The following is a 16,251-nucleotide window of genomic DNA, read 5'->3' as shown; positions in this document are numbered from 1 at the left end:
ATCGTAAATGTAAAATATAAACATCTAAAATATAGGTATCACAGCTAATATTGTATATAACAGCAACAACAATTTCTCTCGTTTATAAATTTATAGTTACGGCAGCAAATATATTTTAACAAACCAAGATTAGCTGCGACAGGAAACCTTTTTTTCCCACGTGACACATTTCCCTGATCTCTCTGATTTCTAGTTTTGCGGTAACCCTGTGCACATAATCTATCTTTTCGCACATGTACCACTTATCATCGGCTTACAGTATCTCCACATTATTAGAGAATCATTGTTAGAGAAGGACGAAAGCGTTGAACGCGAATATCGTTCACGGAGTAAAGGAACAATTTTATTTTTCCGTTAACTCGGCCGCAAAGGAATGCGAAGGCAGTCGCGCGGCTCGTTGGAATCGTACGTGGTGGTTCCGCGTAGCGAAGTAAGCAAAACGAGACGTCGGAATTTCGTGAAATGGCGGTACGAACTACTTCTCTTTACAAAAGACGGGGTGAATCTCGTTTCTCTCCCCATAACTAGCGATGCGTGTAAGCTCGCAGTCGCAACATTCCGAGTTCTGGATCTTCCGGCACTTCGGGATTCATCCTCGAGAGCTCGGCGCCAAGAACGCCATGAGTGAGGGCGGAAAGAGACGAGTGTGTGCGAAAAAAAAAAAAAGAAAGCGAGCGAAGAGAGTTAAAGCGAAGAAAGAAAAGGCTTCGAGCAAGAGATGGGCGCGAAGGCGGCGACGCAGAAGTGCCGCGGAATGGAGTGCAAGATGGTGCACGTCCATCCCATCCACCCACCTTTCTTCGTTCTCCACCGCGTTTCACCTCCTCGCCGACTCCTCTTTCGAGCCGATCCTCCTCGTCGCTCCTTCGCGCGCTTTCAAGGCGGCGGCGACGGCGGCCACGCATCGATCGCAGGATGAAAAGTGCTACGTTACCACTGTGGCCTGTTAAATCGTGAGAGCTGAGTGCATTTTCCATCCGTCACCCTGCCGCCGCGGCGCCGCCATAGTCCGATTTTTCGCCTTATCCCATTCCCCGGCGCTATCCCTCTTTCATCTTTGCAGTTTTGTCTGTATATGCACACGCGTCAATACGCGCGCGAAGCTTGAGCAGTTGCACGCGTGCTTTTTACCATCACACAGTCCCTTTGGCACACGGCGTCGTTAACGATTCTTTCTGTGTTGCATGCTTTTCTATGCGAAAGAATCACGTTTGAGCGTATTCGTTATACTCAATATCGTCCCAAAGTCAAATAACGAAGTTGAATACATATTGATACAATTCGCAATGCAGACAATATTTCCGCTCTAAATGTGGATTTCAAACTGAATCTAATTTAATACCGACATATCGTTCGATATACATAGAAATTAAAAATAAAATTTAGAACTAACCAAATGAAACTAGTGCCACTTGCAAATATTAATAAATAAAAATTTGAGAGCACAAAAATATGAGTTCAAAAATATGATGTTCTAAATTCCGAACAATTATTAATTTGTACCGTCTTGTTTTCATTCTTAATTAAATTTTTAACTCTCCGCATAAATTTTAATTCCTTTCCGTCAGCAATAATCTTCGAGGAACAACAAATGTTTTACTTTTATTTTGGATTATATAAAAATCTGAAAAAATTTTGATGTAACTCATGTCAAAGTTTGATACTTAAACAACGAGTTTTTATCGTAGAAGTCGGACTTATCTGTACTTTATTTTTTACGGATTTAAATTTATCTATATTAAAATTTACAAAATCGAAACATCGAGTGTCTTTAAAGACCGCAGTTGCCGGTGGCGACGGGAGGTTACATATTTAAAGCACACTAAAAAATAAATCAAATCTTTATAGGTGAGTATGAAAGTACACCTCGCAGACCTATAAACATTTGTAGCAATTAACTTATCCAATAGATTTATCGTTATATCTGATGCAAGATATGACGTAAATATTTCTCTCGCTTTGAATCCTTTTTTTCAATGATCACGTACATTCACATTTTTGTTAAAGGACCATATTTTCTTACTGTAAAAAGAAGCGGCGATTGTACAACATTCCCTAACGACTCCTTTCTCTATTTTCTGCGTGACGCATGTCAAGCTCTCTTTGTTAAAATCGTTTCAATGATTGTCGTACAGAAATTTACTCGTTTAATGAAACCCACACTGAAGCCTAAAATAACTGCGAATTCTTGGCAAGTTCTGAAATCTTTCTGTGATAGAAGACTAGGTTCTTAAACTATGTCCACAAAAGTCCCGAAGTCTCAATTACACAAGTAAATGTATCTATCTATTCTATAAACTATGAAATATGCTTTACAATCCGATTTTACCAACAATGTTAACGATGTTACTCACCTAACGAAGGGACGAAAGTCAAACTGGACGAGGCTAGCACGAATCTGGAACAATACAGATATATGATGTTATTATTAATCGTGCCAGAGTTTGTCGCGTAATTGTAACTAACTTCGGCTTTAACTAAGCGAATAATTAGCTACCGTTTCCCGAAAGCTACAGTACGTCGAAACAGTGTATTGTTAAATGTAATAAAGCATTCCATTCTACAAACAAATCTGTAGGTTTCAACAAATCGTTCTACAATTGTATAATAGGAAAGAAAAGAGAGAAGTCTCTTTCGGATTAATATCTAATTATAAAAGAATAGTATTCTAAAACGGCAATACTTTAATTTATATACTTTTTAAACTTTTCTAATTTAATTTATATTTTTTATATTTGTGATTGTATAACGTACACTAAAAAAAACTTATAAAGTTTTAATAAATATTTATTACAACTTTGTAAATTTTTTTTAGTGCAACGTGTCATGATTTATCTTTTGAATGTAGTGTATCTGTTTATGTATCAGTAACATTTTTTTACTAAAACAAATATGCAATCGATTCACAATTAACCCTTCGTGGTCCAACCAAGGCTTTGAAGATCCAGCTGGCAAATTTCCAATTTTAAATTATTCCGCCTCAAATTCGGACACGTACAAAAAAGTGAAAATCGTTTCGGGTTATATCATTGTAAAATTGTATTATTAAATGAAAAAATGTACCAGAATTTTTTCAGATTTTTAAAACCCAAAAATTCTTTGAAGCATATAATTCGACATCAATGACCTGGTTGAATTAACATATATAAAAAGAAACGTTGGATGGAAACCACGAAAGATTAAGAAAGATAACTGCAAAGTAATATAGACTGAAAAAATAAATAATAAGCAGTATAAATAATAATTATAAATAATAAGTAGTTTAGATTCGTGTTAGGCAAACAGATTACCGCATATCGGTTAAGCTGGTTTTCATGACAAGGAACGTACATTAGTACAGGTGACATCTTCGTGTCTCGCGAATGAGCACGAGAAGTGAAACTCGTATATACTCGCGAAACGAAAAGTTTCCATGGAAATGTCGCAATTTAATCGAGTGCTAGAATGTGAAGGACATGTTCCTCATGTAACTAACCAGTGCTAAAATTAAATTCCTATTGCCGCTAGCTTCGAGCAATCGGAAGAGATTGTTTTACTTTCATTTGATTTTGAATATGATATGTGACCTCTTAAGTTAGAACTAAAATAGGTTTATACTTTATCGTAAATTAATAACAAATATTTTTACAATATTTGTTATTAATTTACGATAAAGTATAAATCTATTTTAGTTTAGGACAATATAAGAAAAGTATACTTTTTGTATACGTAAGACAACTATTTTTTATCCTGAATACATAATATCGTAAAAATATTACAGTTCAACATATTACATGTAGCAACAATTAAAATAAAATTAATGAGATACATTATGTTTCTGTGCACTCGTTAAGTGAAATTTATTATAATTTTAATTTCTTCTTTTTCACTATTGAGAGAAACAGATATACAGATAAGGGAATTGTAATATGTTAGTTTTTAATGAATAAAAATGTAACGTTGCGCTCTGTTACGTTCTACAAGCACAAAGGTACGTGTATTAATCTCATGAATAAAATCTTGTTTATCACATTATTCAGCCTGCCAACGAACGTAGCAAAGCGCACAACATTTTTCTGAAACAGTACTAAAAATTTCATCGCGTGGAAGAGAACGGAAGAAAGCGCGCCAGAGAAAACGTGAAAATAAATTTCTATGGCCAATCCGGTAATGCGCTAGAGGATTCAGGATTACTAAGGTTTTGTTCCGCCGTTAATCCTTTTTCGTCGTATTTCGTTTCAGTTAATTCCTGTTGGTGTTCCCCGCGTGACATCATTTATTAAACCCTGAGAGGCGGATTTGCTTAGCGCGCATGCGAGTTTGATGGTAAAATGCCGTAAAATGAAAATGAATGCAGGTTTCGTAGATACACGCAGAGTATAGATAACAACACACTTTCACCGGTTTCACGTGCTTGCTTTGATACTATCTTCGAGCGACACACTCGCATTTATTTACAATTAATGTTATGAGAAACAAAAAATATTTTATCCGATCATAAATATTCCACGTTTTTCTTTGTATCACCATTATTTAGCTTAAATTTTAATCGAATTTATTTCGACTTCGATATCGAAAATATATATATATATATATATATATTGCATAAAGAGTTACAAGAATAAAAAAATTGAAATTGTAATATATTTTGTAATATAAAAAAAATACATAAAATGACAAAAGTTTTGTGTGTAATGTTTATCAAATCATTACCTATTTAAAATTACATTAAGGACGTCATTTTGACATTAAAATACAAAATGACAAATAATATCAACTTTTGTAGTAACGTACATTTAAAAAAACAAACTTTGAAATGGTTAATTAATCTTACTAAAAAGACTGTACTAAAAGATTTTTATTGGTGAATTGGAGATCGTTCTATTGTAGTATCTTGGAAGAATTTATCCATAAAAAAATGCACGGACATTATTGATGCGTTCCCGAAGCGTCTTGAAGCTTCGGTCAAAGCTAAAGGTGATCACACACATACACGCACACAACATTTTGAATATTATTTTTAATATTTCATAAGATACAATTAACATTCCACGTTTGTTTTTTGTAAATATTACTACTCAGCAAACAAAATGATGTCTTTGACGATATTTGACATCAAAATGACAACAAATAGTATCAGTTTGATTGATAATAATTTGATAAACACAAAACTTTGTAACCAAACTTTTTTGCCAACCTGTACTTTTTATGAAAGAATTATAATTTCCAACTGTTTCTAAATTGAATAAAAATAGAATAGATTAAATTAGAAAAATTCGATTATACTAACGCAGTTATTAAACTATGAAAACTTTATAATGTATTCGCAAATTTCCTATTCGTTTCAGTTCGTCAAATATAGGAATAATTACACATACATTAATAAGTCTTTTCTAAAGACAGACAGTAATAGCCGTCTTAACGTCATTTATCAGAGAACGCATTCTCGGATATAGTCACGCACCGGATCTCAATTTTTATGACAAAGCCATAATTCGTGTCGCCATATAAATCTTCTACAGAGAACGGAATTTCGTAAGAGAGAAACGTTGGATCGAATTGCTACAAAACAAATTGATTTTTCGCAGTCGGGTACGAAGAGAAGATCGGGGGGGGGAGGGGGAGGCGGTGTGTTCGCGTTCAATTCAGTATTTCGCAAGCGGAACAGTCGCACGGCATCGCACAGGCATTTCCATTTCCGTGTAGGATGTGTATGTATGCATAAAGCTCGAAAATACTCGTATGCATACGCCTTCACATACGAGTGCAACGAGTGCAACGGCGATCACTCGTAATTTCATATCGCCTATTTTGGATGGGCGATGCAACACAAACGCGGATATAACGGCCGATTTTCAGATTAAATATTATTAAATATACGCGGGTGATAACGTAAAAAAAATATTTATGGAAATGTGTATATTTCGCAGCTTCGTAAAAAATATGCAACAAGTCTTGTCATTATGCTTAAAGACATATATAATATATTATGTAAAAATTTGTTATCGAATAAACGTAAAATATTAGTACATATTAAAAGAAAAGGCAATCGTTAATTATAAAATTAGTCTTAATAAAATCCTTAAAAATCCATGTTTCGTCAGTAGTTTCATTTTCTAACGAGCTGCATGTTATATAAGCTGTTACGTCCTTAATCTTCAACAATGCGTTTCAGTAAGATAAGAGTAACATTAAAGAGTAATGACATTAATGACAGTGTTCGCAAAAAAGTTGAAAGATTCTATCGCGATTAGGTATATCAATGCGATGGTAATTATCGATATATGCGAGATATGCTGTTATCACGACTCGCGCCCAAATATCTGCAGCGTACAAAAAATTCTGAAACGCGAATTGTAGGGCGTAAAAAAGGAAGAAAAAGAAGAAATACAGGCGGATACAGGTGACGGACATATTTTTCTCTTCGTCGAAAGAGTTCAATAATCTGCCACCTGTTAGGCTTAAAAGTGTCGGATGAGTCGTTAAAGGGGTCCAGCGTTGGAAACCGGCCGCTGAAAAAATAGCCTAGTATATGCAGCGTCCGGGGGGGAAATGGAGGATACGTGCGATATATTTGCAGGCGAAAAACCGGGGCGGCGCCGTTATTCACCCCGGCGCCGCGCCAGAACGAATCGCCGGAATTTATCGGCGCGATTTTTCGACGAAACGAAAACTGCCCGCTTTATTTCGCGCAGTAACAAAGCTCGAAGGCACGCGCGAATTGAATCAAATGGTAATTGAAAAAAAAAGAGATAGAGGAAAAGAGAGAGAGAGAGAGAGAAGCAAGCTCTAAGCATCGCACGGTCTTTGAACTCCGTAAATGCCTAACATTTCCGTAGAAAATTGTTGTAGGAAACTGTAGAAGGATTTTTTGTCCCCTTCTTTTTTAACGTGTTTTCTTCTAAAAACTAGGCTTGAAAAAAAACGCAATAATCTTGCAAACGTTGAAATATCTTTCCAGATAAATAGCAGAGTTAGTACAATTTCTCATCAATAAAATTTCATAACTTTTCCAGCCAAAATTTCATTAAAAATTTGAAATCATTTCCCTAATTCCCCTGTTTTTTAATTTTCCAGTTTTGTGGGAACCCTGAACGAGTTAACGATCCTTTTTTTTAATACAATATCACGTGCCCATTTCTATAATAATTCAACAACTTTCAGTGAAATGTTAGGTGTCCGTCACAAATTTCTCGTTTGTCGCTCACTATTGTTCTCGCTCGTATTTCACATTGGCAGCGAAAACGGAAATAATTTCATTTTTCCGCGGTCTACCGACACAACGGCCGGTTTAACGGGTCAAATGAACACGTACGACATGCCGCCATGTCAGGAATGAAATTGCCCCGCCGCCGCTCGACGCTGGCTTTCCTGGAATTTTTATCGAAGGATCCCTTGGCGAAAGCCATCCGACGCCGCGCGGACACGAATTATTGCCACTGCGGAATTTTCATCCCGGTCTAACCTACTGGGAGAAGCAGCAGCTGCTGCTGCTGTTCACCTCCTCCGCTCGAATAATTTCCATTCCGCGATTTGCTTAATTCTATCCCACTCCCGTTCTCTCTTCCAGTCAGTAATCTTCGTGGAATTAAGAAAACCGTATTATCCCTGCCGGTGATGATCGATCGTCAAGAGATTACGGATACCACGTTATATTAAAAATTATATTGCCGAGGATATCAACAATATTCTTTTCTTCAAAACACTAAAGAAAAACTTTTTGATAAGACAAAGACTGTTTTTCAGAGAGCCGTTGATATAATATATCAAGTTTAAATTGGGTCAACACGATATAAATCAAATTTTTATAACAGTCACATATTTTTTTGTGATACAATTGAACTTTTTTATTACGCAACGAGTTTTCGTCCTAATAGTATTGCTATTTAATTAAATATTTAATTAATAACTTGAATTCATGCTTGAAAATCCTAGGTCAGAAGAAAATTTTTTTAGAAATTCATAGCTTTATAAACACGATGAAAAAACTATAGATTAATTATTATACCTATTATATCTATTAATAATTTTATATAATTATAAACCTGTAATAAATAAGGATTATGCAGCAAAGTATGTAATATTAATCTCAAGGTATAAAAAGTTTTTCTAAGTTAACGACATATTACATCACTTTATAAGTGGACTTCAACAGCTTACTTTTACAGAATTTTAATTTTGTTGCAAAGTCGTTTAAAGTAGGACGTTAAAAGACCGAGAGGAAAGAAAATATTCGTCCGACAAAATTTTCGCTGAGAAAAAGTAGACGTCAGAAATTGATCGAAGAATCTATATATACTATTATAGATAACAAGAAGCATAAATCAGAAATTCTGTATATTACAAACTACGGATATGAATTCTGAATATTTCTGTCTGAATAGATCGATCTACACCTTCAATGCTATCTCCTAGAAACTTTTTATCGAACCAACGTCACATCGATGGCAGCGTCTCCTCGAGCTTTCGAGGGAAAAGCGGCTCATGTCATCGATTTCGCATCAGGGCCACGAAGAATTAACAAGGACGAATCGACAACTTAATTAAAGAACGTTCCACAGGCACAAACGACCGTTCTTCGACCATTTTCTCTTCCTATCCTTTAATAATCGCGCACACAGTGTGGTCTAAGAGACCTTCATTCGTAAAGTTTTGCAATTTTTTTATCATTCCGGAACGTCGATCAAATGCAATATGCCAAATATCATATATCAAATGAAAAACCTTTGAATAGTTTTATTTACTTGCAATCTATATTTGTCTGTATGCTTCTCTCAAAGGAACTGTCGGAACTGTCTCGCTTTTGATGGACTTTGGATTTGTAAAGCATCAAAAAATATTAAACCTATATTTTTTATCTGCTTAACTCAAAGTTTAAGAGTCAAAAAATCCTTCGAAAATAACGAACTCTTTCATTTTCAGCAAATATTTTCGAAATTGTGAGACATATATACAAAAATATTGTATTTATATATTAGATGTTGGAATTAATTCGTAGCGTTTTTTAATGAAAGAATGTTATTTATTTCACATGAGCATTAAAAAATACATTAATGAAAGTACTTCCCATCACTTGTAAAACGCTACGAATTAATTCCAACACCTAATATGAAAAAAAATTTTATAATTTCATGCATTCTAAAGATATACTCACATTTTTCGAAAATATCGAAAATGAAAAAAATCCATTATTTTCAAAAGGTTAATCGTTTCAATTCCTAAACCTTAGAGATATGCGTTTAATATTTTCTGATGCTTTACAACGTATTTAAAGTCTATCAAAATTGATGAGAGACAATTCCGACAATTTGCTTGACAGTCCATCAAAATATCTATACGTATATCTTTTATTCTGTCTTTTTATTATGTGGATAATTTTTAAACTTCAATAATTCAGAGCTTGAGAAGCATATCGATGAAAAGCCATTGCCGTGCACCGTCACTCACGCGATTTAGAATATGGAGACAGAAAATTTAACTGGGTCACGTTTCGTTTCGCCCTGCGACGGCGGTTCGTCCCGCCGTGAAATTGAGCTCGGCGCGCAACAGTGCCCGCGAAAGTGGACGAGCGAGAGAATTAAGTCGCCACGCAGATTGTCACGTGAACGGACAGAACTTTATAATTGAACCTGCAAATTCGGCCGGAATTCACAGTCGCACAAAATCTGCAACCCAAAACGCAAAACGTAGGTGCAAAGCGATAGCTTTCACGAGCTACGTTGATTCATTTAAAACGTGGATATGAATGTAAGTGGCACTTGCGAATTTTAATATAAAAGTTAAAATTTTTTTCACAAATTCAATATTTTCTTACAAATTTTAATGTCTCAACATTCTATCGTTCTGTGAAAAATTTTGATCCAAATCGTGGCGATCTCAATTAAAATAAAAAAATTATTATCAATTTTTGTTGTGTAACAAAATTATATAAAAGAGTGAGATGTCTTATATTTTTAGACTACTATTTTTTACATTTAATTGTAAAATTTTTTTAAGATGTAATAAAAACTTTTCAAAAAAAAGCAAGGATATCACTTTTTAAAAATTCTAAAAAGATTAACTTTATTTATATTAAGATATTTATATTCACGATTTATATTTTAATTTTATAAGAATTAGCGTATTTCTTTAATCATATTCAAAATACCAAACGAAAGAAATGTCAATTGTGTCATATATAGTATATGTTTTGTAATTTCGTGGACACATTTACTCCAAGAAATTAATTAAACTTAACGAACAATTTAATGCCTTCACTTTCAACAAGCAAGAAACTTAAGGTCAAAATTGTATATTTCATTTAATTATAATTATATTATGTTATTATATTAGGTGTTGGAATTAATTCGTAGCGTTTTACAAGTGATGGGAAGTACTTTCATTAATGTATTTTTTAATGCTCATGTGAAATAAATAACATTCTTTCATTAAAACGCTACGAATTAATTCCAACACCTAATAATATAGCGTGAACATGTAGCAATTGCCACTCCTTTTTTTTACAAGCAGTAGCATATAACATTAATTGCACATAACATTAATTTAACCTGAAATAAATAATATTAATAAACTAGTCTAGTAATTAATTCTTTCTTAAATTTATCACTGTGAAAGCTTCTATAATAATACAAAAAAGTCATAAAATTTATGTTGATACGCTAATATTTAATATTTTATTTTAAAGTTAATATTTTATTTTAAAGTCTTTTTTCAAAAGTTAAATATTTTATTTAAAAAATCTTTATAAAATTTACATAACTCGGAATTTGTCCAGAATTTCAGTTTAAAATTTTTAATGAAACATCCGCTGAAAGATTTAAAATTTTAGATTAAAAGAGTAAAAATGAGTACAAATCTAAAAATAATTTTAGAATATCTAAATAATTATATTAAAAATTAAAGAATGATAAGCATTTGATATTCTAGCAACCAGTTTGTGATTCCAACAAAATTATTTTTTGATGATCCAATAAAATTATTTTTAGATCTGTATATAGAAAAAATTTAAATCTTTCAGCAAAATTTTATCAACATTCTCATTTCAGCATTTTAAACTAACTTTGTTTACTGAACTTATTCCTATTGTTTCCAATTGTTGCCAATTTGCCGAAACAACGTATAATTATGAATAATATCTAAAATAGCTAAAAATAGTCATTAACGTATATAACCTTTCAAATTAAGATAAAAAAATCATTTAAATTTTGTTCTTTTCATATAAATCTGTGTAAGCTTCCTCAAACGAACGATATTCGTTTTAATTTGACAAAAATGCTCATATCCTATGCGACTTAAAGCATGCGATTCTCAGCAGCTTTCATTAGAAATGACTTTTACAAAAAAAAAACTCTAATAATGATACACGTTTAGAGATACAACATCGTGCATTACACACCTGTTGTACTAACGTACCACGCTCATGAAGTCCAAGATGCTCTGTGAAACTAAAGTTGGTTCATAATGATGTAATCTCAAACTAGTTCATGTAATAATTTTCAATTGTGTCTCACATAAAACTGTGCATTCGCGCAGTATTCGTTGTAACCGTCATTAAACTGACAACGCGTAATTGCAAAGGGACACGTGTGCTCCCATTCACGAAATTCCCGAAATTAACGACACCCGAAGGTATGCGAAAAGTTTGGATGTTGCGGCACGATTCGCGTCCCGAAAATTTCTGCGGCGATGCGCCGTGACCGCGGAACTTTCGTTTTTGGCAAACAGCCAGGAACCACCCGCCGCACCGCTCGTCCAGACCTCTTATCACTACTCCTTCAATTAATCGATCGCAGCACGAAGCAGGAGTCGCAGGAAAGGAAGTAGTCTTCAATCAAGTACGAGAGAGGGAAAATTGGAAAGCGCTCAAGAAGTGAAGCATGTCGAGATTAGAGAATCGAAGATGATAGCCTATTAACAGTGAAGAAAACGGAAATCACACGAAACACATTTGTCTCTAGTATAAATATTTTCATTTCGAAATTATTTCAATGATATATCGCAAAAAAATAATACACGATATATTTCTGAAAAATACGTGCCGAATAATAATTTCAGACAGGTTTTATGGAGAACGTGAATTATGAAAAAAATTATAAAATATGTTTAGGAAATTAAAGATTGAAATATGGACAGAAAAAAGTACAGCTAAAAACTTCACTGATTCAACAAATCTACAATCATACAGATAGTCAGTTTTCTACGTAAAAGTAGATTTTTATATTAAAATCGACAGCTGAATAACATTAACGATTTATTAAACCATCAAATCTTCTTAATTATAGATGTTGAATTCGCGCAATAAATTATAGCTTTGCCATTCAATCTATTTGTCTCCGGGATGTATTTTACATGAACTATCTTAAAAACTCTGAAAAAAATTATTTATATTTTCTATTATTATATAAGCGCCGCTTATTCATCCTTTCTCTTATAATCATGACATCTATTTTAGTAGGCAACATTTGACAAGTATCTCGAATGCTTGTATTTACACAGAATGTACATGCGGGAAGTTAAGATCAATGCAACTCCAAGAGTGGTCTTGGCACTGCCACGAAGAACTCGACAATCTTCCCTCGACCAGCCATAAATCTGGTGTCCTTCGAGTACATCGTAACTCTTGCGGTGCGGTGGTGCGGTATAGGCCCGGAAATTCACGAACATTGTTGCAAATTTGGCGGATATAAGTTGCGTATCCTCCAGGCGAAGGGCACATCGCACGAACTTGCAACTTTTGCCATGCACGAGTATAAGTTGTGCTGACTACGTCAAGCGAAGAAACGTAACACGCAAACTTCTAATTAAACGGAAGACCAAACTCATGTAGTAAGTAATTATTACAATTTTCAAGCGATAAATATGTATTGTTAGCTATAAGTTTCGCTATCATACCATGTTAAATAGGTAAATAGTTATGTTAAAAATAATTCATTCTAATCATTATAATGAATAATTCATTCATTCAAATTTTGCACGATTATTTGAATGATATAATTCAAATATTTATTTTACATGATTATTTGATTATCAGAACGTTACAAAAAGAAGTTTTAATAATTAATAATTTTCAAATATAAATTAATATCTAACATTTTAGAATTTAATCGCGTATATTATTGAACAAGTCTTGATAAGTAACGTTAATAAATAATTAACATTAATTAATAAATAAATAAAAAGTATTTTCTACTAAAGAAAAAATGTATTTTTACACATAAAAAGCAATATATATGCTTTCAGTTCATATTTTATTTTAAAAGCAATTGGAAGCTTTCTCGATGTCATCTCAACTAACTTGCAACTTAATTATTATTGAAATCTATTAAATATTTAATATAATTTCCTCCAGAGAAAACGTGGGTTATTCACGTGCATTACTCCGCATGACCTAATTTCGTAGAAATCTTGCTACATAAAAATATTATGTCTATTATAAAAAAGACGTCTAAATTGTTACAATAAGAGAACTCTTCAATTATATTCCCATTTATTTTTAAATAACTTGGCAAGTTCGACGGATGAGTTCGCTCTCGCTGGCAAATGAACGTAGAATATTGATTACTCTTCTCTATTAGCGTGTCCTCCCACGAGAGTATATGCGATAGCATGCATCGTACTATATTGAAGAATCGAAACTGCAGCGCGGAGAGATAGAAACTGTCCGAAATTAGTAGCCGTATTATTCCACAATAATATACCCTATTCCCTTGTTGTTGCTCGCAACAGCGTCGCGTGCACGTCGACAGGATTTGATTATTAGCAACAATTCCTGCAATGTTCGAATAATAGTTAGGGAATTAATTAAATAAATTATCCAATCACATCGCAAAGACTTGGCACGAAATACCTTTGCACGGTAACAATCAGAGTTAATATAGGGTATTTGAGAGTCAACTGTAAGTAACGTAAAATCGATACGCCGTATTTGAAAGTCACTGGGAGAAATTGTTTAAATAAAAGGAAGATACGAGGTTAAGAATGTTCTAGCTAAAGGAACTCTTTTTCTTCTTTTCTGGATAAGATATGGCTTTTCGATAGTGCTACTTCCGTTTTCAAGACATTTGATCTAAGTCGCTTTAGGAAGACGCTTGTACATGAATCAGTACACCTTGTATCTTCCAATCTTCTCGCGTGCACATCTTTGCGTTGTAATGTATTCTAGGAGTAATCGTGATTCATCGACGATAACTTCATCGATTGATCGAACAAATGTCAATGCGCGTCGTTAGAGTAATATTTGAATGGAATGTGCTTGTGATTTACGTAGGGAAGTTTTCCTGTGGCAGCGATAACTTAACGTATTCCTGATACCCTCCTGCTTTCTGGCTTGCATATACATATGCATTCGATGTCACGCGATATGAAAGTACGCTTCTTTGGCAAAGTGCCAAATCGATGCTGCCACGCCTCTCTCTCCCTCTCTCTCTCTCTCTCTCTCTCTCTCTCTCTCTCTATTTTTCTCTTTCTCTCTGTTTCTGTCAGAAACCGATTTCTTCGGTGAAGCTAGAACGTCGTCATTCGAGTACAGAAGTTTCCCCTTCAGCTTGAATAAAGACGTTCTCTATTTTGAAACTATATATGATAAATATCTGCTGATATTACATTATAAAAGCGTTTTGCTGATACATCTGATATTATCTGTAACAATCAAGTGTACAAAACTGCTTTGTTACAACAAAAGATATTCTGTCTATGGTGGAGACTTTTAATAGTGGAAATAATAAAATTTCAAAAAAAAAAAAATTGTATAATTTAAAAAAAAAATTGTATAATTTTTTTATAATTACATATATTCTCTTATATTCTTTTATAAATCTTGTATAATTCTTTTATAATTAATTTTTCTTTTCAAAAAAATTATATAATAACATTTGTAAAACATAAATAATATCTTTGTAAAACCAATGACTTTCTCAAATCTTTTAAACAGATTCGTTAAAAATAATTTTATAAAAATACAGTCGAAGAATTTAAAAACTTGTACAACACGAAGTTTCATTAAATTACCCACAGTTCGTTTCATTCGAACACTTTCAGATATTTTTTTCAAAGTACGTGGGCGTCTACTGATTACGAATACATAACCAGGTTGTTGAATTTCAAATTATCACTTGTCGCAGCCCAGACAGTGACGGCATTCAGTCGTGGGACGTACGATTAGAAAAACAATATCGCGCAGTTGCCGCTAGAGAGAAACCTTTATTGTTCCAGCTAGCTTGACCAGAATTTCTCAGTGGCGATTAGCATTAAATGTTCGCAGAAAAGTGTCTTTGCGGCAGAACTTCGTTTAACCATGTCACGGACGAGTAACCCGGCAGAAGTCCTAGAGAAACAGTCAAGCAGCAACTATCACTGGTATGACAAGATTCCGGCGTCTGTCTCCGATATGCGCAACTTGTTAAACAAGAGAATGTTCAAAGTCTGCTTTTGGGACGAGCACAAAACGACCAAGTGACACGCTATTTTCAGAGACGTGCCGTGTGTAACCAAAAATAATGAAATTCTGCATTATTTGAAATTGCTAATAGTTGTATACGTTTAATTACAGCTAACTGCTAAAATATGTCAAGCTGTGTATGCAATTATATATATGTGTATATGTATTACTATGACATGAGCTTTGAAATGCTTAATTAACTCATTTTCATATTAAACATTTACTTCTAGTAATGTCTATACATATAGTCAAAAGTAAATATTAGTTTATTAACAACAAGCATTCATATGATGCGATGAACAAGTTGCAGCGTGAAGGAACAAATTTCGCTCGGCTGCACTCTTATGAAAATTGACTGAGCGATTTATGACGGGCGAGAGGACACGCGATAATCGAAAAGTTCGCTCAATCGCAACACTCTGCACTCTGACGAAATTCACGGACGCAATAGGAGCATTTAGAATCTGGAAAAGGGAATGACTTTTCCCAGAAGGTCTCTAGTAATACTGTACGTTCCTAAACCACACACATACATGCGCTAAACCAGTGCATCTTTCGACGTAGGTGTATGCCAACATAACTCCTAAGCATACCTGAATTCACGCGCGTGTATGTGTGCACCGAGTGTTTATAGATACGTGCACACAGGGCGAGTGTATATAGGGTAGAAAGCTGGGGCACGGTGGTAACGTCCCGGAAGCCAGGATCGATATCCAGACACGCCATCACCACCCTCGACTCTCCCTCTTCTCTTGTCTCCCTCTCCTTCTCGCTCTTCTACCCTTCATTCTCCATCCTAGAAACTCTCGTCTGTTTATTTTTCCTTTCTGCCGTTT

General features: G+C 34.1%; 1 protein-coding gene across 5 annotated transcripts in view; it reads right to left on the bottom strand.

Moving 5' to 3' along the window:
* Nucleotides 1-16,251, bottom strand: part of LOC105150229 (RNA-binding Fox protein 1) — a 298,467-nt gene that overhangs the window by 241,935 nt on the left and 40,281 nt on the right. For 4 of the 5 annotated variants that reach the window (XM_087408562.1, XM_087408567.1, XM_087408563.1 and 1 more), the window contains one exon: nucleotides 2,355-2,398. The gene's annotated coding sequence lies outside the window, so the exon portion shown is untranslated. Of the gene's footprint in view, nucleotides 1-2,354; nucleotides 2,399-16,008; nucleotides 16,121-16,251 lie in introns of those variants that run through there. The other variant, XM_087408565.1, reaches the window with a different exon arrangement.

The sequence above is a fragment of the Acromyrmex echinatior genome, chromosome 8 (assembly GCF_024713525.1).
Source record: "Acromyrmex echinatior isolate Ae372 chromosome 8, ASM2471352v2, whole genome shotgun sequence".
NCBI classification, from domain to species: Eukaryota; Metazoa; Arthropoda; class Insecta; order Hymenoptera; family Formicidae; genus Acromyrmex; species Acromyrmex echinatior.
Note: the sequence above shows the minus strand (reverse complement) of the source record. Positions and strands in the feature narration are given on the sequence as shown.